Here is a 22848-nt window from a genome sequence, read left to right as displayed (position 1 = left end):
GGGTAACAAGAAGGATTTCTGGCGCCGTTGCCGGGGAGTCTACGCAAAAGTCAACATACCAAGTACCCATCACAAACCCTTATCTCCCGCATTACATTATTTTCCATTTGCCTCTCGTTTTCCTCTCCCCCCACTTCACCCTTGTCGTTTTATTCGCCATCTCTCTCTCCGTCCTCCTCCTATTTCTCTATTCACCTCTTTTTGCTCGTCTCTTGTTTTCTTGTGTGTTGGATTGCTTGCTTGTCGTTATGGCTAGTCCCATATCTTCTCTGTTGTCTCCCGAAAATGAAGTTCTTAATTTTAATCAAAGGGAAGGAGAAAACCTAAAAGACGATTGGTATAGAATTTGCAATGCTCAAAATAGATCTACCAGGAAGCAGTCTACTTCTATTCTTCTCCGCAATTTTTATGTAGGTGCCATTCCTTGGCACATATATGTCCTTGATACCATTACCAGAGGGAACTTCTTGGGTAGCCACACTTTTGATTCCTATAATGATATGATAGATTTGTGTGGCTCACCCCCTCTTTTGGTTAATGGAACTATGTTAACTTTGGAGCATGTAATGCAAAAACTTGAAATTATTGAAAATAAAGTTGCCACCGTAGATATAATTGAAAGTTTCAATAAAAAGATCCACAACCAAATTACTCAATTTGGATCTAAAGTAGGAGTCACTTTGAAAAATATTAAGGAGAAGGAACCCATAGTTAATGAAAGAATAAATCATGATTCCACTAGAATCGATAAACTTGAGGGTATCATTACCAACTTGGGAACCACTTTTTCTTCCGTAAAGAATACTCCAAGTCCTCCAACTAAAATTGCCAAGCTTATGTATGTTCCTAAAAATAAGGGTGAATCCTTTAGCAAAGAAACTGCGGATCTCAAATCTATAAGTATTCATCGTAATCATTTTACTATCATTAAGGAACCATTTGCTACTAATGATTTTTTAGATTTTGTGCCTAGAAGTTTGACTATTGATAAGGGGAAAGAAACTCCTAAAGGTGATAGATGTCTCATTGAAGAATTTCCAACTAAAGATACCTAGATCTATATTCGCTTTTATGCCTAGCTAGGGGCGTTAAACGATAGCGCTTGTTGGGAGGCAACCCAATTTTATTTTTATTCCTTGCTTTTTGCTCATGTTTAGTAATAAACAATTTATCTAGCCTCTGTTTTTTTGTGTTTTTTGTGTTTAATTAGTGTTTGTGCCAAGTAGAACCGTTGGGGAGACTTGGGGAAAGTCTTTTTAATCTTGCTGTAAAAAACAGAAACTTTAGCGCTCACGAGAACTGCTGACATTTTTATTTAGAAAGTGGTATTTAGTTAATTATTTTTGAAGATGATTAATAGATAAATTCCTCACGTCCAGAAATTTATTTTAGTATTTTTGGGGTTCCAGAACTTGCGTTAGCTACAGATTACTACAGATTGTTCGGTTTTTGAAAGATTCTGTTTTCCGTGTGTTGTTTGCTTATTTTGATGAATCTATGGCTAGTAAAATAGCTTATAAACCATAGAGAAGTTGGAATACAGTAGATTTAAAACCAATATAAATAAAGAATGAGTTCATTACAGTACCTTGAAGTGGTGTTTTGTTTTCTTTCGCTAACGGAGCTCACGATATTTTCTACTTTAAGTTTTATGTTGTGAAGTTTTCAAGTTTTGGATAAAAGATTTGATGGATTATGGAACAAGGAGTGGCAAGAGCCTAATATTGGGGATTCCCATGGCACCCCAAGATAATCTAAGGACACCTAAAAGCCAAAGCTTGGGGATGCCCCGGAAGGCATCCCCTCTTTCGTCTACTTCTATCGGTAACTTTACTTGGAGTTATATTTTTATTTACCACATGATATGTGTTTTGCTTGGAGCGTCTTGTATTATTTGAGTCTTTATTTGTTAGTTTTCCACAATCATCCTTGCTGCACACACCTTTTTGAGATAGACACACATGATTCGGAAATTGTTAGAATACTCTATGTGCTTCACTTATATCTTTTGAGTTATATAGTTTTTGCTCTAGTGCTTCACTTATATCTTTTAGAGCACGTTGGTAGATTTGTTTTATAGAAACCACTATCCTCTCATGCTTAACTTAGATTATTTTGAGAGTCCTACAAAACAGCATGGTAATTTTCTTAATTATGTTAGGCATTGAAGATTAATAATAAAATTTTCTTATGAGTGTGTTGAATACTATGAGAAGTTTGAAACTTGATAATTGTTTTGAGATATGGAGAGGTGATATTAGAGTCGTGCTAGTTGAGTAGTTGTGAATTTGAGAAATGCTTGTGTTGAAGTTTGTGATTCCCGTAGCATGCACGTATGGTGAACCGTTATGTTAAGAAGTCAGAGCATGATGTATTTATTGATTGTCCTCCTTATGAGTGGCGGTCGGGGACGAGCGATGGTCTTTTCCTACCAATCTATCCCCTAGGAGCATGCGCGTAGTACTTTGCTTCGATAACTAATAGATTTTTGCAATACGTATGTGAGTTCTTTATGACTAATGTTGACTCCATGGATTATATGCACTTTCACCCTTCCACCATTGCTAGCCTCTCTAATACCGCGCACCTTTCGCCAGTATCATACACCCACCATAAACCTTCCTCAAAACAGCCACCATACCTACCTATCATGGCATTTCCATAGCCATTCCGAGATATACTGCCATGCAACTTTCCACCATTCCATTTACTATGACACGCACAATCATTGTCATATTGCTTCGCATGATCATGTAGTTGACATTTTAGTTGTGTCAAAGCCACCGTTCATAATTCTTTCATACAAGTCACTCATGCATCATTGCTATCCCGGTATACCACCGGAGGCATTCATATAGAGTCATACTTTGTTCTAGTATCGAGGATTAATCATTGAGTTGTAAATAAATAGAAATGTGATGATCATCATTCATAGAGTATTGTCCCAATAAAAAAAGGCCAAATAAAACAAGGCCCAAAGAAGAATAAATAAATAAAAAGGGGCAATACTACTATCCTTTTTTTCACACTTGTGCTTCAAAGTGGCACCATGATCTTCATGATAGAGAATCTCATATGCTATCACTTTCATATACTAGTGGGAATTTTTCATTATAGAACTTGGCTTGTATATTCAAACTATGGGCTTCCTCAAAATGCCCTAGGTCTTCGTGAGCAAGCAAGTTGGATGCACACCAAAAAAAATAAAAAAATAACAAAAAATAACAAAAATAACAAAAAAGAGAGAAAAAGAGAGAAGGGGCAATGTTACTATCCTTTTACCACACTTGTGCTTCAGAGTAGCACCATGTTCTTCATATAGAGAGTCTCTTGAGCTATCACTTTCATATACTAGTGGGAATTTTCATTATAGAACTTGGCTTGTATATTCCGATGATGGGATTCCACAAATGCCCGAGGTCTTCATGAGCAAGCAAGTTGGATGCACACCCACTTAGTTTCAGTTGGAGCTTTCATACACTTATTGCTCTAGTGCATCCGTTGCATGGAAATCCCTACTCACTCACATTGATATCAATTGATGGGCATCTCCCTAGCCCATTGATTAGCTGCGTCGATGTGAGACTTTCTCTTTTTTGTCTTCTCCACAAAACCCCCTTATTATATTCTATTCCAACCATAGTGCTATATCCATGGCTCACGCTCATGTATTGCGTGAAAGTTGAAAAAAGTTTGAGATTACTAAAGTATGAAACAATTGCTTGGCTTGTCATCAGGGTTGTGCATGATGAGAGCATTCTTGTGTGATGAAAATGGTGCATGACCAAACTATATGATTTTGTAGGAATGAACATTCTTTTGCCATGTTATTTTGAAGAGACATAATTGCTTAGTTAGTATGCTTGAAGTATTATTATTTCTATGTCAATATTAAACTTTTGTCTTGAATCTTATGGATCTGAATATTCTTGCCACAATAAAGAAGAATTACTTAGAGAAATATGTTAGGTAGCATTCCACATCAAAAATTCTATTTTTATCATTTACCTACTCGAGGACGAGCAGGAATTAAGCTTGGGGATGCTGATACATCTCCAACGTATCTATAATTTTTTATTGTTCCATGCTATTATATTATCTGTTTTGGATGTTTATGGGCTTTATTATACACTTTTATATTATTTTTAGGACTAACCTATTAACCCAGAGCCCAGAGCCTAGTGCCAATTTCTGTTTTTTCCTTGTTTTACAGTATCGTAGAAAAGGAAAATCAAACGGAGTCCAATTGACCTGAAACTTCACGGAACTTATTTTTGGACCAGAAGAAGCCCACGGAGTATTGGAGATGCACCAGGAGAGTCTCGGGCTGCCCACGAGGGTGGGGGGCGTGCCCCCTGCCTTGTGGACAGCCCGGAGGTCCACTGACGTACTTCTTCCTCCCATATATACCCATATACCCTAAAAACTTCGGGGAGCACAATAGATCGGGAGTTCCGCCGCCAGAAGCCTCCGTAGCCACCGAAAACCAATCTAGACCCGTTCTGGCACCCTGCCGGAGGGGTGAATCCCTCTCCGGTGGCCATCTTCATCATCCCAACGCTCTCCATGACGAGGAGGGAGTAGTTCTCCCTCGGGGCTGAGGGTATGTACCAGTAGCTATGTGCTTGATCTCTCTCTCTCTCTATCGTGTTCTTGAGGTGATACGATCTTGATGTATCGCGAGCTTTGCTATTACAGTTGGATCTTATGATGTTTCCCCCCCTCTACTCTCTTGTAATGGATTGAGTTTTCCCTTTGAAGTTATCTTATCGGATTGAGTCTTTAAGGATTTGAGAACACTTGATGTATGTCTTGCGTGGGATACCCGTGGTGACAATGCGGTATTCTATTGATCCACTTGATGTGTGTTTTGGTGATCAACTTGCGGGTTCCGTGATCTTGGGAATCTTTGCATAGGGGTTGGCACACGTTCTCATCTTGACTCTCCGATAGAAACTTTGGGGCACTCTTTGAGGTCCCATGTGTTGGTTAAATAGATGAATCTGAGATTGTGTGATGCATATCGTATAATCATACCCACGGATACTTGAGGGACATTGGAGTATCTAGGTGACATTAGGGTTTTGGTTGATTTGTATCTTAAGGTGTTATTCTAGTACGAACTCTAGGGCTGTTTGTGACACTTATAGGAATAGCCCAGCGGATTGATTGGAAAGAATAACTTTGAGGTGGTTTCGTACCCTACCATAATCTCTTCGTTTATTCTCTGCTATTAGTGACTTTGGAGTGACTCTTTGTTGCATGTTGAGGGATAGTTATGTGATCCAATTATGTTATTATTGTTGAGGGAACTTGCACTAGTGAAAGTATGAACCCTAGGCCTTGTTTCAACGCATTGCAATACCATTTGTGCTCACTTTTATCATTAGTTACCTTGCTGTTTTTATATTTTCAGATTACAAAAACCTTTATCTACTATCCATATACCACTTGTATCACCATCTCTTCGCCGAACTAGTGCACCTATACAATTTACCATTGTATTGGGTGTGTTGGGGACACAAGAGACTATTTGTTATTTGGTTGCAGGGTTGCTTGAGAGAGACCATCTTCATCCTACGCCTCCTACGGATTGATAAACCTTAGGTCATCCACTTGAGGGAAATTTTCTACTGTCCTACAAACCTCTGCACTTGGAGGCCCAACAACGTCTACAAGAAGAAGGTTGTCCATGGCTCACGCTCATGTATTACGTGAAGATTGAAAAAGTTTGAGAACACCAAAAGTATGAAACAATTGCTTGGCTTGTCATCGGGGTTGTGCATGATTTAAACACTTTGTGTGGTGAAGATGGAGCATAGCCAGACTATATGATTTTGTAGGGACAACTTTCATTGGCCATGTTATTTTGAAGAGACATAATTGCTTAGTTAGTATGCCTTGAAGTATTATTATTTCTATGTCAATATTAAACTTTTGTCTTGAATCTTTCGGATCTGAATATTCATACCACAATTAAGAGAATTACATTGAAATTATGCCAAGTAGCATTCCACATCAAAAATTCTGTTTTTATCATTTACCTACTCGAGGACGAGCATGAATTAAGCTTGGGGATGCTTGATACATCTCCAACGTATCTATAACTTTTTATTGTTCCATGCTATATTATATCCTGTTTTGGACATTGTTGAGCTTTATTATACACTTCTAAATTATTTTTGGCACTAACCTATTAACCGGAGGCCCAGCCCAGAATTGCTGTTTTTTTTCCTATTTCAGAGTTTGGTAGAAAAAGAATATCAAATGGAGTCGAAACGGAATGAAACCTTTGGGAACATGATTTTCGGAACAAACATGATCCAGAGGACTTGGACCCTACGTCAAGACATCAACCAGGAAGGCACGAGGTAGGGGGCGCGCCTACCCCCCCCCCCCCAGGCGCGCCCTCCACGCTCGTGGGGCCCACATTGCTCCACCGACATACTCCTTCCTCCTATATATACCTACGTACCCCCAACTACCAGATACGGAGCCAAAACCCTAATTCCACCGCCGTAACTTTCTGTATCCACGAGATCCCATCTTGGGGCCTTTTCCGGAGCTCCGTCGGAGGGGGTATCGATCACGGAGGGCTTCTACATCAACACCATAGCCTCTCCGATGAAGTGTGAGTAGTTTACTTCAGACCTTCGGGTCCATAGTTTTAGCTAGATGGCTTCTTCTCTCTTTTTGGATCTCAATACAAAGTTCTCCCCCTCTCTTGTGGAGATCTATTCGATGTAATCTTCTTTTGCGGTGTGTTTGTTGAGATCGATGAATTGTGGATTTATGATCAAGTTTATCTATGAACAATATTTGAATCTTCTCTGAATTCTTTTATGTATGGTTGGTTATCTTTGCAAGTCTCTTCGAACAATCAGTTTGGTTTGGCCTACTAGATTGATCTTTCTTGCAATGGGAGAAGTGCTTACCTTTGGGTTCAATCTTGCGGTGTCCTTTCCTAGTGACAGTAGGGGCAGCAAAGCACATATTGTATTGTTGCCATCGAGGATAACAAGATGGGGTTTATATCATATTGCATGAGTTTATCCCTCTACATCATGTCTTCTTGCTTAAAGTGTTACTCTGTTCTCTTGAACTTAATACTCTAGATGCATGCTGGATATTGGTTGATGTGTGGAGTAATAGTAGTAGATGCAGGCAGGAGTCGGTCTACTTGTCTCGGACGTGATGCCTATATACATGATCATACCTATATATTCTCATAACTATGCTCAATTCTGTCCATTGCTCAACAGTAATTTGTTCACCCACTGTAATACTTATGCTCTCGAGAGAAGCCTCTAGTGAAACCTATGGCCCCCGAGTCTATTTTCCATCATATTAATCTTCCAATACTTAGTTATTTCCTTTGCCATTTATTTTACTTGCATCTTTATTTCTCTTTATCATAAAAATACCAAAAATACTATCTTATCATATCTATCAGATCTCACTCTCGTAGGTGACCATGAAGGGATTGCCAACCCCTTTATCGCGTTGGTTGCGAGGAGTTTATTTGTTTGTGTAGGTGTGAGGGACTCGTGTATGGCCTCCTACTGGATTGATACCTTGGTTCTCAAAAACTGAGGGAAATACTTACGCTGCTCTGCTGCATCACCCTTTCCTCTTCAAGGGAAAACCAACGCAACGCTCAAGAGGTAGCAAAGCCCCATCCTCACAGCGTATCCTCAAGCAATTCACTCTTGAAGTGAATGCAGTCCTCCCCAAGCTCGAGACCACGCGCCCGCTCAAGTGGTCCCAGTGCACCATCACATTCAGCTCAGCAGATCAGCTCAAGTGCGTGGCTACCGCCGGCGTCCTCCTGATTCTTTGTTCACCCGTCATCAACAACGTGCATGTCACCAAGACCCTCATCAACGGTGGCGCAGGGCTCAACGTCCTATCCATCGAGACGTTCGACAGCCTCCAAGTGTCGTATGATCAGCTTCAGCCCACCAAGCCTTTTTCAGGAGTGACCGACGGCTCCACCACCCCGATCAGGCAGGTCCGCCTCCCAGTCACCTTCGGACAGCACAACAACTACCGCATCGAGCTCATCGACTTCGACGTCACCCACATTCGCCTGCTGTACAATGCCATCCTCGGGTATCCGGCCCTGGCCAAGTTCATGGTCATGATGCACCACGGCTACAACGTCCTCAAGATGCCGGGAAGCGGTAGGATCATCACAGTCTCCTGCGAAGAAAGACATGCGGTGTGCTCCCTCAAGCGCGCCTTCCAAGCAGCATCGATCGAAGACCCCGGCAACAATGCACCTCGGTACCCTCCGGAGGTTGTCCCCAAGAAGAAGAAGCAACTCTGTGTCGGACCTTTGGAGGGTAGCACCACAAGTGGCACCTCATCAGGATCAGCGCCCACACCTGGGGCGCCTCCCTCCATCACATAGGAAGGCGCGCCCGGCGCCCTCCTCGGGTAGGGCTCGGGGGCTCTCTTCTGGAGGGCCTCAGACCTTGCCAACGTCATGAGGGAGGTGCTCGGGCACCACTTGGAGGCGTGCTTCACAACACGTCTCCCTCAGGAGGACACTGGGCAGCAAGCGCCCGGCGCTCAGGAGTTCATCACCAAGGTATCTCAGGAGCTTCAGGAAGCAAGAGCAATACGCAGCGACCGCCGCCCACCTGGCATTGCTCCCCACCCAGGCGAGGGTGGTGAGATGCGCGTCTGCACCGACATATCAGGGCTCAACCGAGCCGCATCTCAGGAGCGCCTCTGGCCTTCGCGTGTTGGGCGTTGCGAAGGTCCACCTCACAGGTATGTTTGCATGCCGTTCGGCCTGCCGAGCGTGGCCGCTGCCTTCCAGCGCGACCAGCGGAGCATCATGGAAGGCCAGGAGGCCAGGCACTGCGCGGTCTTGGCAGAGATGGAGACGGTCTTCAAGGAACCACCTGGACCCCCAGAGCCTTCCGAGGCTTAGGGCCCTAGTGGCTCATGAGGAGCAACCCCTGCGCCGCGTACATTCAGCTACCTCAACACCCCTTCATCAACGGAACCAGGTGACACCTTCCAAGTTCATTTTGCTTGGAGCGCCCTCAGGGCTGCATTATTCCCAGGCCGCGTGGGTCCATCCCTATGGCATGTATCCCTTCTTTTTTGTGTCTTTAGCTTACCTCGCTGGGGGGCGCCCCTCGGGATGCATCATCCGCAAGCCGCTCGGGTCTGACCCAGTGGCACGTATCGTTCATGCATTTACCTGAGCTAGGTTGCCTTTCATTCTTGATCTATCTATGACTATCACCTGCTTGATTGTCGCCCATCACGGGAGCCACACGCCGGTCGTCTTTCTTCAGGACCCTTCGCGTGAGAGGGTTAGGCACGGCGTCTGTTCTCGGGTCCGTCCCTGCAGCGTCGATAAATCCAACGGTTGAGCTCTATCTGGCGGGCCGGCCCCATTCATGTCACCTCCAGGGGTCGTTGGTGCTTGGCTCTCTCACGCGATAACCTCAGGAGATTCGTTCGGCGCAGGTTTTCTAACCACCTCGCAGGACCAAGACAGCGAACAAGAATCAAGACCAGCCGCAACCCGCCTGGAGGTAGGGCCTCGTGAGTCCCACGCTGGCTCACGAGTGCCCAGACACACCTCATCTAGCCCTGCCGTGCAAGCCACGTGTCAGGGCGGGGCTGTACACGCCCCAGGGGCTCTTCGCAGTAGGGAGTCCCCTCCCACGTACCAGAGGCGAATCGACAATCACCACGGCGATCGCCGCCCTTCCTCGTGCTAACTTGTAGGAACTTCCTGAAGGCTACAGCGGGCGGTACCGCGGACTCTCCCTCTCTTCTCATGCGATTCGCTTGCACCTTAAAACGGGGGCTCCTGAGCATCGCGGGTCAGGAGCTCTTACTGGTTCTCCAGCCCTCACCCCCTGGCCTTGACCATGGCACGCGACCTGGCATACCAGCGGCGGCTAAGCTCGCTCAAGGGCCGGGACCTGAGGACGTAGAGCACCAGGAAGAACATGGAGAGGAGGGGGAGGCCCACACGGGCCTGACCTAGCTACCCAGCAGCAGCCAACGCCCAAGCCTGGTATCTCGCGAGGGACCAACCCTAGATTTCCAAGATAAGTTTCGCGCTCGGGTCAATCAACCGCTACAGCATAGAGCTCTCATTTGTGCTGCCCCGCTGCGGCAATGTAGTCTCCCTCTCCTACCTCTCGGCGGTTGCTTGCGCGCCAAAGGGGACCCCCTGAGCATCGCGTCTCAGGGGCTCTTACTAGACCTCGGGCCGCTCACCTCCTGGCCTTGACCACGGCACGTGACCTAGCATACCAGCGATGGCTGAAGCCTGCCTGGGGACCGGGGCCTGTCAACGTAGAGCACCATGCTGTCGCAAGGTTTGAAAGGGGAAACCGAGCCGGAACGGAGCACGCATGTCGGTGTCAAAATCGACGGATCTCGGGTAGGGGGTCCCGAACTGTGCGTCTAAGGTGGATGGTAACAGGAGACAAGGGACACAATGTTTTACCCAGGTTCGGGCCCTCTTGATGGAGGTAAAACCCTACGTCCTGCTCGATTAATATTGATGATATGGGTAGTACAAGAGTAGATCTACCACGAGATCAAGGAGGCTAAACCCTAGAAGCTAGCCTATGGTATGATTGTATGTATATATGATATATCGACTAGCCTGGCCCTGGTTTATATAGTGCACCAGAGGCCTAGGTTAACAAGAGTCCTAGCCGAATACGCCGGTGGGGAGAAGTCCTTGTCTTGATCGCCAAGTCTTGTGGAATCTTCCTTATATGCGACAGCAGTCCGAACTGGCCCATGAGTATACGGCCACGGGGGTCCTCGGCCCAATCTATCAGATCGGAGATGACGTGTTGAGTACCCCCTAGTCCAGGACTCCGTCAGTAGCCCCCTGAACCGGTCTTCAAGTTAGGGACGCTCCTCGATTCTTCCGAACTGTTCTTCATCTTCAGTTGCCGGTCTTGAAAACTGGTTCAACAAGTCTTCTTTATCTTCGATCTTGAGGATCGCCGAAATGCATTCGACGAGTTTACACATCGGGTATCCGAGGAGCCCCTTTAAGTTTCCGGCCTTTATCAATGCCTTATTATTTTTATGCCACACCTCGGGTTTGAAGTTGTTCCCGGGCGGCAGCGTCCTCTTGCGTCCGAGCTCCAACGCTGGACTGTATTCGAGGTATCTTTTGCAACCGAGCACCAACACCGGACCGCTTCCCAGCTCTAACACCGGAATGTATCTGAGCTCCAACACCGGACTATGTATCCGAGCTCCAACACCGGACGGTATATCCGAGCTCCAACGCCGGACTATATCCGAGGTGTCGTAAATCACCTTGGTTCAAAGAAGTTTGAAGGAGTTTAGCCGAGCTTAATGCCGGAAATGCCCTCTATGGAGCCAGCCACTAGCGCCCGAGCTTTATGTCGGGCTGCTTCCGAGGTGGTGCACCACCCTGAATGTGGGCCGATTTTTGTGAATATTTTTTATTGGTGTAATTTATTCTCCGCCGGGATATATAGCCAGTAGCCCTCAAGGTGTGTATCGGTCTAAAACCCGAGATGCACCTGAAGGATGACGTAAGATCGCTGATCCCAGTAGCCGCTGAGACTCAGGTTGATTTGCAAAATCGTCCTGAGGATCAAGTCCAAGCTCGGCAGAATACTTCGGGACACTAAAAGCGGCGTGCTCAGTCCTCGAGACTCGGGTTGGGTGCGGCCGACCAACCTGAGGATCAAAATCTCCTCGAAAACTATATTGCACATAAAATTTTCTGCATTGGTCAAGCAATGCAGTAGCCCCTGAGACACTGGTCGGGTGGCAACACCAGATCAGGGGATCGATGTGCCCCTTTGTAAATAATAAGCCCGAAGCCCAGTAGCCCCCGAGCCTTAATGCGGGCACGGGTGGCCGAATTAAGGATCAATATCCATAGTAAAATCACATATTATGTGTAATGACTCTATGTACCCAAGTACTTTACATCATTTAATGCTCGGATCCGCATTGTACAAAACTTTGTTGACCAACCATCGGCTTCCACCTCCTCGGCCAGTAGCCGAGGAGTGTTTGTCTTACTTTATAAAGCCTTTATGAGGGCAAAGATTTACGACAAACAAGGCAATCTGGCCATACAGTTTTATAAACAAAGGTACGTGGAGAGATATGTTATATTACTATTTAACATAAGAAATGTCTTCCAAAGAAAATAGTCCCGCTATCGGTCCCTTTCTTTGGGTTGTCATGCTAAGCATGATCATGAAACCTCAGCTCTAACGTAAGAGCAAAATATTGAGGATTTTAGTTTGGGAGGCCAGTTACTAGCCCCCGGTAGTGTTCGGCGACAGTCGAGGTGAAGCCGTAAACACTTCAGCCATTGTTATGAATGGCCCGTCATTTAACACCGTCATTGGATCGCTGACCAGTTTATGCTTATTGTGACAGTCAGTTTTCAGCTTTCTCCACTGAGGTGCTTAACCATATGAGCTGGAAGCACAATAGCAGTGGTTCTCCCTTTGCACACCTAGACGAACAAAGCGGAACATAGGAGGCAAGCGCAGGAGCCGGGCAACCCAACTATTGACCGAAGACACAATTCGAAACCGATGCATATATAGCAATATCTGAGAATGTTTTTGCCGAATCCCTAAAGGTGTCCGGCGTTGCACTGCGAGACTAATGCTGGAAAAGCACAAATAGTTTAAAAGTGCCAAAAGCTTGGAAAACCAAGAAACGTCAGTAAAAACATGACGTCCGAACAAGAGCAAGTGTTCGGTGCCAATCCGAAAATTGGTCTTAGAAAAAGGAAGTGCTTCTGTCGTGCTTTAACATGATATATCCTATCTCAAGACTTCGAGCGGGTCAGCCTATGGCTTCAACCTCCTATCCCGAGGGCGGAGTACTTCTCATTAGGCCAGTTTAGCAAACTAAACTCTAGCGGCTTGGAGAGAGAAATTAGGCTCCCCGGCTAGTGACCGCACACTCGCGTCGAAAAAAGGAGTGATAAATAATAATAATAAAACTTTGCAACGACTAAGAAGAAGAACACTTATTATAAAATGGCTCAAATAAATTTAAGAGCCCCCAAGTGACTTGGGTAAAAGAATGATTGCATGTACCGAAGTACTTACATCATATCTATGTTCAACCAAACTTAAACGCGTCTTAACCGACCGTCGGCTTCTCCCTCTTCGGTCAAGGACCGAAAAGTGTTATGTATTCCATCTGTCGAGAATATCGACGGTGTTTTCAATAACCAGACAATCAGTTCATAAGGTTGTAACAGACAAAGCGCGCTCAGGGAACTTATGCTATATTACTGCAAAGTGTAAGAAGCATCTTCGAAGAAAATAGTACCCTCACCGATACCTTTCTTCGGTGATCATTATTATTATTATGAGACTTGTGCAATAGATTTTTTGTACTCATGAGTTCCGTTGTGTGCCGACCATCATTGAAAACTATAAGAGCGCTAGCTTTTCGCTTCACCCAGTCTGAGGTCCGGCTCGGGTGACCCGACTGTGACAATCGCAGAGGTGCTCCCTTTACTCCCTAGCCGAAAAATCGGGAACGTAGGGGTAAACACAGGAGCGAGGCAACCCAGCTTGCAAATCGCTTAAGTCAATATGGTGCATATTGTGGCGTAATACATGAACAAGGAACGAAGCCGTACAAGTATAATCATATGCAACAGGAAAAGCTTCATAAAGGAAGCCCCCAAGTAAACGGGGTATTTGAATTTATGCGTCACAAACAAAGTTTGGACAAGGAAATTTTTTACAAGGAACTTTTTTCCAAAAAAAGTATAATGCTTGGTCGAACCGAGCACAAGTTAGAAATTAAATCTTTGAGTATGAAAGCGACTTAGCTGGTTAATGTGTTCGATATTGATGACGCGGTCTGAGCTTGATGCGGGGCAAGGTTCCATCCCCCAAGCCGGTCCCGAGGTGGCGGAGCGGAGAGCTCGACACGCCGAAGTGGTGACATAGCACGGTCAATGCAGACCGGCAGAGTGACGCCAAAGTCCCCAGATCATTTTCTTGTGCACAAAAAATAGTGCAAACCGGAGATAATAGTAATAATGATAATTAAAAAAATGTGTTGCATAATAAATAATTTATGCAAAGTGAAGAATAGAAGAAATATGGCCTGGCGCCGAAGTCAATGTCGATGCAGGGCGTCGGTGTGATGTAGTAAAGGCACGGCAAAGCCTGAATTCACAGGTCGGTCCGAGCTCCGGATGCGGCGTTCGCCGGACTATGTACGGAAACTGATCGAACCACCACGCGACCATCGTTAATGCGGTCACCATTTGATAGACCTGTGTACATATCATGGACAAACCAAAGTAATAATTCCTTGGGAAAAATGAACCCAAACAAGCAAAAAATACTGGGATTTATAGCACCTGCTTTATTTGTTGTAGCAATCCGAAGGAAGATGATTCCCAAAATTGAGACTCGCTCCGCACACCCATTGCCTGATGGGCGATAAAGCGACGGCATGGCAATGCTGGTAAAGGTTGACTCGCCGAGGCAAAGCCCTCGGCCCAGCTAACGTGACGGAGCTGGTCGGTTAGTGACGCCGAAGTGTCCGGAGTAGGTTGATGAAGAGATGGCGAAGCCCCCGGTCCAGCCGAGATGTCGAAGCCTCGACGTCAGCCGATGAGTCGAAGTAGGTCGGCGTGATGGACACCAGCTTGAAGAAGCAATAGTGCGGCCCCGTCGATGCAGGTCGTGACGTGGTCGATGCCGGCTAGATGAAGCGACCGTGCGGCGATGCCGGTATGCCCGCTCCGTGTAATCCGTGGGGCGGCAATGTTGATGATGATTTATCCTTCGCGATGCCGGACTCTTGTTCGGCTTGCCGAGATGATGATCCGAAGAAGTTGAGCTCGGCTAAAGTGACGACGTGTCTAGCGCAGGTCGGCAGTCGTGGAGTAATATTGCCGGACTAGTTTGACACCAACATGATGTTGAAGATCATGTTCAAAAGATCTCAAAGTTAGTGGGATGTGTTCGGGAACAAAATACAATACCCCATACAAAACTTCCTTCAAAAGGGATGTCCGAAATCCCGTTCATAAAAAAGATGAACTCGGGTCGGATTCGTTTTCGCGCAGCAAACAGATCCGAAAAGTGATGCACTAATCGGAAGGTTTCCGGAGTTTGGACGGTCGGATCGAGCTGAAATTTTGAGAGGTGGTAGATATAGGAATTCTGCAGCCGTTCAACGGTTGGATCTTTCAAAGGACGTCCGAGCTAGAAGCTGGATACCACGCCCTAAACTCATCCAAATTCCCGTCCAGATTTGACAGGGCTCCGGTATATCATGGATTGCCAGAGATTCCTCCATCGGAACTCGACGAAATTTTCCAGGGTTGTTGTAGACTCAATTCCGCACAATTCCACCAAAGCGATCGTCAAAGCGATACTCGAGAAGGTGGTGGCGGCAGATACGAGTTCGCTGTCCAGAAAAACAGCATGGTCGCTTGAGGGCAATGTTGATGTTGAGCCCCCGAGCTCCATGGATGATTCCTCCATGATCTTGATAGAGATCGGAGTTGATGTTTGATGAAGGCCCTCGTACAAACATGGTGATCCGAACACGGGGCGCAGTTCTTAGTCGAACCAAGGTGACCAGTCGAGCTGGTGACGAAGATGCCAAAGTCGCAGTTGATCTGCAGGCGAGCCATCGATCCTTTTGTCGATCACACAGCGGAACTCTTAATGAAAGCACCAATGTCGGTGTCAAAACCGGCGGATCTCGGGTAGGGGGTCCCGAACTGTGCGTCTAAGGTGGATGGTAACAGGAGACAAGGGACACAATGTTTTACCCAGGTTCGGGCCCTCTTGATGGAGGTAAAACCCTACGTCCTGCTCGATTAATATTGATGATATGGGTAGTACAAGAGTAGATCTACCACGAGATCAAGGAGGCTAAACCCTAGAAGCTAGCCTATGGTATGATTGTATGTATATATGATATATCGACTAGCCTGGCCCTGGTTTATATAGTGCACCAGAGGCCTAGGTTAACAAGAGTCCTAGCCGAATACGCCGGTGGGGAGAAGTCCTTGTCTTGATCGCCAAGTCTTGTGGAATCTTCCTTGTATGCAACAGCAGTCCGAACTGGCCCATGAGTATACGGCCACAGGGGTCCTCGGCCCAATCTATCAGATCGGGAGATGACGTGTTGAGTACCCCCTAGTCCAGGACACCGTCAACGCACACACAATTTCATAATAAGGATAATGTCAACAAAGGATATTACAGACGCCTTACACGCCCCAGCGGGGTCCATTTCTTGATTCCTCGCAGGGAACAAAAGACAAGAACTTAGGGAGTCCTAACTACGCATGCCCCTATGGATGACGCCATCATCAACAGTGGGCCACCAAAGGCCGGAGCCAACCTCATCCAGATCAGCGCCGATGGCGGCCTGACGATGCAGCTCTGCTCCGGGCTCGGCGGGAGCTCGGGGGCACGTAGATGTTTGTCGCTTGTCTCCAAAGACTCCACAAGCTTGGGAGAGTCGCTGGACCACTAGGAGTCGCCGCTGTTGCTGGAGGAGCTGCAGGCGAGGCCTGCGGCAGGCCCAGCGCCCGCCGCAGCACCGTCCTAGCGACCTCCTTCAGGGCAGCACTCTAGGCGGCGGCCTTCCTCATCGAAAACCTTGAAGAACAACACTGAGGCGCCGTCGTACTCGAAGTGGATCGCGAGGGCGCCCTCCGCGTGGCAGGCTCGGTCAATCTCGCCCCAGCCTTAGGTCATGAAGATCCTCCCGGAGGCAACGGCTTTAATCTCTGCTCCAGTCGCCGGGGCGCTGTAGTCGGCGTGTTCAGCCAAAGCTCGAGAGGGCCCCTTGGAGGCATCTCTGCAGAGAAGAAAGAAGGGAAGCGAATCCAAGTGCTCAGGGGCATCGCCGCCCACATCAAGAACTCGCGCGAGGAGTCCGCGGCATGGACCCCTGGGGCGACAGCGCGCGCCCCTGCGGCACGGCGGCCATGGTCCTGGCACGGGCGGTGATGCTCGACGCTCCTCCCTCCGGAACCATCGACGCAAGCATACAAGGGCAGCGGGTACCCAGGAGGCAGCCTTTCGTACCAAGGCCGTGACACCACCAGCCTCACTACCATCTCGCGGCGATGGGACCTCCTCTTCTTCGGCGGGAGCAGCTCGGGGCCGGTGAGGGGAGCCTTGCCCTTCTCTGTGGCCGAGAACCTCCGAATCGGCACCATGACTGCACTAGCAAGGATTGGAGCGAGGAAGGAGAAGAAGTGGGAGAGGCAGAGAAGAGACTGGAGATGGGGCTTCGCCCCCACCTTCCATTTATAGCCAAAAGGAGGCCAATCGCCAGCCTCCACGATCTAAGGTAATAATGATGGATTTTCCTTGCATGCAGTAGGGACTTGACAGTCGGGCAGTTGCCGAGGCAGCGTGGGGAAGCGGAGACGCCCACGTCCAATCAACCGCCACACGTTGACCAAGGCCGCAGGCTATTGGGCCCCGCGGCGCTCCGCACTTGGCCTTTGGCTTCGCCTCAAAGCCAAGCCCGAGCGCGCCTTGGGCCCGGGGGCTACTATTGGTGTTCTGGGAACGGGGGTCCCCAGACTTGCCTACCTGCGGCCTACGGCATGGCTCTGCGAGTGGGCCCGTACGGCCCATCTTCACCAGCAAGGACACAAGACCCTCGCGAGGGGCCAAGCCTCGCGAGGCGGATGACACAAGACCTCCTTGGGAGCGGCCTCACCAGGCTGGCTCACGAGGGGCGGAGAGATCAAGGCCAGGCAAACCTCGCGAGGTTCTAGTGACGTGAGCCATGATGACCAAGGCTAGGCGGGTGCTAGTGCGCACAGTGTCCTTGTTTCCTCTTTGGTGCTAAGGGGGTAAGGCAGACGCAGAGTACCGAAGCGTCAAGCAAAGGTTTCCATATTGGTGCAACGAGACCAAGACTAGAAGGACGACAGGACGGAGGTCACCATGGAGCCCAAGGCGGCGTCACCACCAGAGCCTTTGGCAGGCGAAGACTGCTTTTATCAGGATAAGTTGTACTAGTTGTCCCCTTTCGAATTGTCTGTTGTTGGCTCCCTTCCCGCTCAACATTTGGGGAGAGGACCAGGGCCTCTACAAATACGACTAGCCACCACCGTAGCTAGGGGGAGGGACCGGACAGATCGAGAGAGACCAGAACCACCACGAGTTCACCAAGCACAAGAACACCTCTCTTCAGGAGGCTGTTCTTCCCCTTGTACTGTTCATCCTCATCCCAAGAGGCAATCCACGACCACCACACTGGAGTAGGGTATTACACCACAACGGTGGCCCGAACCAGTATAAATCTTGTGTCCCTTGTGTTGCGAGTTCGTCAAGTTAGCCCGTAGATCTTAGCAAAGCTAGGACATGGATCGGTAGGGGGGAGATCTTCGTGCGCACCCCAGTGTTCGAACCTTAAGGGTTTTTCCGGAACCCGTGATCCGATAACAACTTTTTTTGGCGAAATGCCGCATCTGGCCTGTTTATCATTTTGAACCATTTTTTAGCCTCCCGCTTCGTGTTTCGAGGTGAAGCCTCTATTGACACGTCTTGTCGAAGAAGAGATGGTGTCCCCTTATTGCGGGATTCTCATCAATACGAGTTTGGGTAATCCAACTGTGCAATTTGCACGACCCCTTGGAAATAGGCGAATTTTAAGGCTTGAGGGGGGGATTTGATATTCACTGCTTATATAAGTGGATAAAGATCCCTTCTTTTTACCTCACGCCTTCTTCCTCCCTCTGCTTTCCCATCCTCGAGCTCCAGTGCACAAGCTTCGACCTTTCCCACCGCCGCCAACCTCTCTAGCCATGTACGGATCTGGCTCACAGGGCAAGTGGGTGTCCTCCTCCGTTACGGAGAAGGACGTCAAGGAGCTCCGGGAAGTGGGGTACCTGGCTACAAACGTCGCGCACAGGCTCCCTGCCAAAAAGAAAGTCACCCCCACTACAGAGCCAAGCGAGAGAGTGGTGTTTAACCCCGACTTCCTCCGCGGACTAGGGTTTCCTGTCCACCCTTTTGTCTGCGGCCTCATGTTCTATTACGGGCTAGATTTCCACAATCTATCCCGAAATTCCTTTATCCACATCTCGGCGTTTATCATCGTGTGCGAGGTGCTTCTCCGCATCCCCCCCCCCCACTTTGGCCTATGGCTCAAGGTCTTCAACGTGAAGCCGAAGATGGTCGACGGGCAGCATGCGGACTGCGGCGGAGGCATGGTGAGCAAGCTCTCCAACACCACCTGGCCCAAAGGGGACTTCATGGAAACTATCAAGGTATGGCAGCAGGAGTGGTTCTACATCACCAAACCTCGGGGCGACACATGGGTGGCCACTCCTGAGTTTAGATCTAGACCTCCAATGCAGCTCGTATCATGGACCAAGAAGGGTCTGGACTGGGGGTCAACCGACGAAGTGATGATGCTGCAAAAGCGCATCAAAAATATGATAGAGAAGAACACCAACCTCACTGACGTGATCCAGGTGATGCTTTTCCGCCGGTTCCTCCCCTGCCAGCACCAGCATCTCCATATGTGGGAGTTCAATCCGAAATGGCCACAAACCCTGCAGTGATTCTTCAGCACAACGCACGAAGATATCTAGAAGCTGCTCTTCAAATCCCAGAAGACGTGGCCGGAGACGACCGACGACATCAGCCCGATAGCGTGCATCCGGCCTGTCGGCGTCCTAGGAACAGGGGTCCCCAGACTTGCCTGCCTGCGGCCCGCGACGTGGCTGAGCCAGGAGGCCGTACGGCCCATCTTCACCAGCAAAGCATTCAAGACCCTCGCGAGGGTCCGAGCCTCGCGAGGCGGACGATGCAAGACCTCCTCTGGAGTGGCCTAGCTAGGGAGGCTCATGAGGAGCGGAGATATCAAGGCGGGGCAAACCTCACGAGGCCCTTGTGATGTGAGCCATGATGCACGACACCAGGCGGGCGCCAGCGCGCGCAGCATCCTTGTTTCCTCTTTGGTTCTAAGGATGCCAGCGTCGGCGAAGAGTACCGAGGCATCAAGCAAAGGTTGCTATATTGGTGCAACAAGACCAGGAACAGGAGGACGGCAAGATGGAGGTCATCGTGGAGCCCAAGACGGCATCACCACCAGAGCTTTTGGCAGGCGAAGACCGCTTTTGTCAGGATAGCTTGTACTAGTTGTCCCCCTTCAAATTAGCCCACCATTGTTGGCTCCCTTCCCGCTCGATATTTGGGAAGAGGACCAGGGCCTATATAAGTAGAGCTAGCCACCATAGTAGGGGGACGATCTGGGACGATCGGACAATCCGATCTGATCTGAGCTCGATCCAACCCGGTCGATAGCCTACACACAAGAACACCTCAACCTCAGGAGGCTGTTCTTCCCTTGTACTGTTCATCATCAGCCTAGAGGCAATCCACCACCACCACACTGGAGTAGGGTATTACACCACAACGGTGGCCTGAACCAGTATAAACCTCGTGTCTTTCTGTGTTGTGAGTTCGTCGAGTTTGTCCGCGAGATCTTAGCGAGCTAGGGCGTAGATTGGTAGGAAGGAAAGACTTCGCGCGCACCCCAGTGTTCGAACCTTACGGGTTTGTCGGAACCCCGCATCCGACATTTGGCGCGCCAGGTAGGGGTGCGCTGTAGCTTCCCTTTCGTCAGTTCGTCGGTCCGTTGCTCGGCGTCTCCATGGCGGACGCTCGCCGTGCTCGAGCTGAGCGCCGGGCTGCCCTCACCGCCCGCGTCGCTCCCCGTGGCCAAGACCAAGGACGTGAAGCGCAAGGAGGTAGTTGTGCTCGCAGCGGAGCCCGACATCAAGCGAGGCAGAGATCAGCCCGAGTCATCCAAGAACGGCCAACCATTATGCGCCTTCCACAACTTGAACACCCACAACACCAGCGACTGTCAAGAGCTCAGAGCCATACGAGAAGGACGCTATGGTCGACGCCCCGAGCGCAACGAACTGGCTACGGCCGCGGAGGAGGACGTGGAGGCGGACGCTGGGACGACCGTGGCCTGTGCCAGGAGTGGCGCGACCGACCTCATGAGGACCGCTAGCAGGACCAACCTCGTGAGGGTGCCTGGAAGGACCCGCCGCGTGAGGATTGCCCCAGGGCAACGCCGGTCTTCCCCCGCTGCCGCCACCAAGAAGGAACGACGACCACCACCAGGACGAGGGGGCTGGGGGCTTCCAGGAACCGCGTGCAGTCGCCTCCATCTTGGGCGGCGCCCAGGTCCCAGTCTCTCAGCGCATCTTCAAGCAGTTCGCTCGTGAGGTGAACGCGGCGCTCCCCAAGCTCGAGGCCACACGCCTGCTCAGATGGTCCCAATGCGCCATCACTTTCAACTCGGCGGATTAGCTCAAGTGCGCAGCCACCACTGGCACCCTCCCTATGCTGTGTTCCCCAGTCATCAGCAATGTGCAGGTCACCAAGACCCTTATCGACGGCGGCGCAGGGCTCAATGTCCTGTCCGTTGACACGTTCGACAACCTCCAAGTGCCATATGAGTAGCTCCAGCCCACCAAGCCCTTCTCAGGAGTGACCGACGGCTCCACCACACCGATAGAGCAGGTCCGCCTGCCTGTCACCTTCCGGGAGCGCAAGAACTACCGCATCGAGCTCATCGACTTCGACGTCACGCACACCCGCCTGCCATACAACGCCATCCTCGGGTATCCAGCCCTGGCCAAGTTCATGGCAGTCATTCATCACGGCTACAACGTTCTCAAGATTCCAGGAAGCAGGGGAATCATCACGTTCCCATGTGAAGAGAGGGACACGGTGTGCTCCCTCGAGCGCGCCTTTCAAGCCGCAGCAATCGACGACCCCGACAGCAGAAATGAAGGCCCTCTGGAGGCCGTCCCCAAGAAAGAGCAGTCGCGCCGTGCAGGACCTCAGGAGGATGGTGTCGCGGCAGGAGCCACGTCAGGACCAGCGCCCGCTCCAGGGGCGCCTCCCTCCATCACATAGGAAGGCGCGCCCAGCGCCCTCCTCAGGCAGGGCTCGAGGGCTCTCTTCTGGAGGGCCTCAGACCTTGCCAACATCACGAGGGAGGCGCTTGGGCACCACTTGGAGGCGTGCTTCGCGACACGTGGCCCTCAGGAGAGCACAGGGCAAGGAGTGCCCACTACTCAGGAGTTCATCGCCAAGACCACCCAGGAACTGCAAGAAGCAAGAGCCATGTGCGGCGACAGCCATTCATCGCCAAGACCACCCATGAACTGCAAGAAGCAAGAGCCATGTGCGGCGACAGCCACCCACGAGGCGCAGCTCCGCATCCTGGCGAGGATGATGGGCTGTGTGTCTACATCGACGTCCCAGGGCTCAACAGGGCCGCATCTCAGGAGCGTTTCTGGCCTTCGTGTGTGGGCCGCTGCGAGGGCCCGCCGCATAGCTATGTTCATATGCCCTTTGGCTTGCCGAGCATGGCGTCGGCCTATCAACGCAACATGCGACGTGTCCTGGCGGCTCAGGAAGCCAGGCACCACGCTGCTCTGGAGGAGAAGGAGACGGTCTTCAGGGAACCTCCCGAGCCCCTAGAGCCTCCCGAGGCTCAGGGCTCTAGTGGCTCATGAGGAGTCGTTCCTTCGACGCACGCCTTCAGCCTGCACCAACTCTACTTCGTCTACAGAACCAGGTGACATCTTCCAAGCTCATTTAGCTGGGAGCGCCCCTCGGGTTGCATTATTCCCAGGCCGTGTGGGTCTGTCCCTGCGGCATGTATCCCTTTTGCTTATGTCTTTAGCTTACCTTGTTGGGGCACCCCTCGGGTTGCATCATCCCCAAGCCGCTCGGGCCGGACCCGGTGGCACGCATCTTCCCGCATTTATCCAAATTGATCTGCCCTCCA

This window comes from Triticum aestivum, chromosome 7A, assembly GCF_018294505.1.
Source record: "Triticum aestivum cultivar Chinese Spring chromosome 7A, IWGSC CS RefSeq v2.1, whole genome shotgun sequence".
Lineage (NCBI taxonomy): Eukaryota > Viridiplantae > Streptophyta > Magnoliopsida > Poales > Poaceae > Triticum > Triticum aestivum.
This window is presented reverse-complemented; position numbering follows the sequence as displayed.